The sequence below is a fragment of the Anoplophora glabripennis genome, unplaced genomic scaffold, assembly GCF_000390285.2.
Source record: "Anoplophora glabripennis isolate ALB-LARVAE unplaced genomic scaffold, Agla_2.0 scaffold743, whole genome shotgun sequence".
NCBI classification, from domain to species: Eukaryota; Metazoa; Arthropoda; class Insecta; order Coleoptera; family Cerambycidae; genus Anoplophora; species Anoplophora glabripennis.
In genome coordinates, this window is record NW_019416819.1 from 44,835 (window position 1) to 48,631 (window position 3,797).

A 3,797-nucleotide genomic window follows, 5' to 3' on the forward strand; every position below is an offset into this window, starting at 1 on the left:
GAATTGTGATCATTTGGATGGGTTTCCTCAACATGGGTCCGCGGTGGAGACAAAAGGAGTTCAAATTGAGCTCCACTTTGGACGCCAGGTCGCGCTAGGTTCTCAACGACTGTGGTCTGTGGTGGATATGGCCTACAGACGTGGTGTCTAGGACACGAGCTCGTGGGGGAAATATGGTGTTCGAGCCCCACATCGAGCGCCGTGTGCCGGCTACGTCACCTACGACATAGTCGGTTAAGGGGTTTTCGCACCCGAACGAGATGCGCATTGCTCCCGCTGGGTACAATTTCGTAAAAATGCTGATTGTACTGTATCGCCGGTGCGAACGGTTCCACGTTCCGGGACACCCGACCTCGGAAGTAGGCCGATATCGGGGCCGGACCGCGAACCGTGGTCGGGCTCATGGGATTCCCTGGACCCTACCAGTTGGTACATAGATATAACCTCGTCCCGAGTATCTGTGGGTGACCCACTTCGTGGTAACTCGTAAGTGCTACTCGTCTCCGTGAGTGCGTCGTGAGGAGGTGGTCGAGGTGGTATCAATAACCCGCGTAGCAGCGGACCTCAAAGCGTACGGCGCTGTGGCTGCGCCGTGCCGCGTACTTCCGCGAGCTACCACCTTCGGTCCCTCAGACTCTTCACGCAGCATCGAGATAGCGTTGGGGAAGGAGGCCATTTCCTCGTTCACCCGGAGTGTCGGGAGATCTTTCGCCGGCAAACAGGCGTGAGGGCAGTCCGTGTAACCGCTGGTCTCTCCTCCGAATGGGGACGAGGTCTCGTCCAGCTCAGTCTTGATCATAGAATCACGATCTAATTTATTTGTTGTACCTTCGAGGGCACCAATCTTCGTACCAATAGATGTCGCGTCGCAGAGATACATCTTACCCCGTACGACAATGTCGGAGCAAGCTCTTTTGCTCCAAAAGTCTTGTAGAAGCACTGATTCTACTTTAAAGGTGGGTCTCTCGAGGGAGCCCTGAGAAGCAAGGACAACTTCTGTTAAATTTTGAGTACGCCGCCACAATGACGTGCGTACTATAGCTTTGGACTCGTAGGTCGCAAAAATAATGCCTCGTAGGGGTATGACGAGGAAGGTTGCCTCGACGAGTGACCGCCTAGAGGTTTGACGAGGAAAGTTGCCTCGGATTTGCAGATCTCAATAGACTCTGAATGATAGGACTCTTAGGAGCCTATGTATGTACCGCCGTTCCGAGGTGCGGGTCTCTCGATGGAGCCGGCACAATCGGAGACAGGGTCTTCGTCGGAGATGCTCAGTCTCGGACGGTATAGCAGGTCTCTAAAGGAAGCTGGGGTATCGTTGTTTCGATGCAGGAGGCTATCGAACAGGATTTTCGTCTCAGGTTGGGCTACCTCGGGCGGTACGCAGGTCTCTAAAGGAGCCTGTGGTATCTTTGTTTCGATGCAGGAGGCTATCGAACAGGATCTTCGTCGGAGGTGGTCAGTCTCGGACGGCATTGCAGGTCTCAAAAGGAGCCTGGTGTATCGCTGTTTCGATGCAGGGGGCTATCGAACAGGATCTTCACCTCAGGTCAGGCTACCTCGGGTGGTATGTCTCGTGAAGTGAGTAGTGGTTGCTAAGTACTATAAATTTGCCTCGTCAAGGTATGACAGCCTTGACAGAAGCCTCGTGAAGCGAGCCTGTGAGCTGTGAGCTCCAAAAGTTCTTGAGTTTGATGCCAGGGTTTTCACAATCAAACCGTGGAAGATATGTTAAAAGATTTATTGAACAGAATTAACAGACAATAAGTGCTCTTAATTAACACATACAAGACATTTACCATAGAATATTTATTGTTACATATTGCTCTGTGTCGCTTTCATCGCGCTATGCACTCCCACTGAAGTCTGCAGATGTCGGAAGTAGACGTTCGATCGCATTCCTCCGATCTCCATACTTTTAGCGGAACGCTCGTGAATCGTCCGCCAAAATTTCCAATAAAAAGCGCCCCTCGTCGCCGTCGACGTCGGATCTCGTTCCCCTCTAGCCTCTCTGGATAGTTGATGTCGGCATCGGGGATTTTGCAGTTTTCTCCCATTTTGAGAAAACTCTACCCGCGGTCTCGGCTTAGGCTACCGATCATCGCATCCAACCGCCAGAGAGGTGGGACCCTCGGAAGACGGTCCTTTAGGCCCAACGACGGGGAAATTGGAAAGTGTGGTGAAAATTTCCCCGTCTTCGTAAAAGGGCTTACGGAGGTCTTAATACTGTATGGATCTGGTTTAAAAGTGGACTGATGATGCACGGCACGAAGTAGTACCGTGGTTGGAGGGTTCGGCCGAGATCGAGCGGACACTTCCGGCGGCAGCTAGGAAAACGTGAAATCCTATTATGGCTTAGCTGGCCGTTAGTAGTCACATGATTCGGCTCGAATTTGGATATGATAACCACCTAGGGATGCTCTAGTGTGGTTTTGAGGTTCAGCCGAGATCGAATGAGCGGAACGGCTAAAAACGCGGAAAACGTAAAATCCGCGTTTCCCCGTATAACGGCGTTTTGGCTCATCCAATTCGGACGAAATTTTAGGGAGATAATGCCAGCGACTTGAGGAGTGCTGTGTTAAATTTTAACACCGATCGCTCAATAAGTTTTTGAGTTATTGACGATAGCGTCCTTGGACCAATTCGAAAGATGAGTAAAAATAATGATGGTTGTTTCCAAATATCGCCCTGAAGCGTGCCGGGGGTCGTCTGCAGGTTGCGAGGGTCGCTGCAGTGGATACTTAGCGCCGGGATGGCAGACCCAGGCGAGATCGGCCGCGATGCGGGTGACATTGGAAACATCGGTGAAATTGGTATTTGACTTTGGAGGCGCTATCGCCGGAGGGATCGATGTTATGTTATAGGGCGACGTCCGCACTAGGATGCAGAGTCGCGGAAATCGTTCTCGGACGGTATCGAGTTCGATGTCTGAACTGATACCGTGGGGGCTTTTTTGATTTACCCGGCCGATGGCGATTAGTTTTGAAACCGTGGCGGGTTTTCTGTTTGGATTGGAAAGGTAGGCGAAATTGACTGTCGCAATTCAACGGTCTCAGGCATATCCGTAGGTACAAGACGACTTCTAGGAATATACTGAGTGTTCTGAAATCCTGAAACTCGCTCGAAGGGTGGAATACGACACATCGAACTGAAACTAAGCGCACATTCGGAATGTCAATTATTTACTTGTATATCCTCTTGGAAGCTGAATCATTGAATAATAATATCTTTTGAAATATTAACAGTTTATTTGCATAATAAAAATAAAAATATAATTGGTAATGTGTCACTTCTGCTTGCTTCAGCGAGGCTTATAACATGCGGGAAATATATTGCCAATATTTGCGGCGCTCCTCGTTTTCTATAACATAAGAATATTCAAACAAACTGTAGGTACATTCTTTGGTTTAGGGTACATTCTTTGGTTTATAAAGACGTTGATGAAATGCTAATTTAGAAATGAATGGTTTTATTTAAATGACAATTGCTAGATCGTTTTGTAATGGTATAATAATTGCCACATCCTAAAAATTTTAATTTCTTGAGATGTAATCCGATTAGATTGTATTAGTTTATACTCCACGGTCGAAATTATAGAGAGTGATTCATCGCTAGCTTTTGGACTAGTAAGGGGGATGAAGCGTGTCGGGAACGAAAATCCACTGTGTATGCGTAAAAGGCAACAAGATATAGAAAATAATGAAAAAAGATAATAAAACATAACATCTAATATTTTTTACGGTTTGCTATAACAGACACTTTGATCCATTTTAATTATTACAGCATTTTAAAACGTC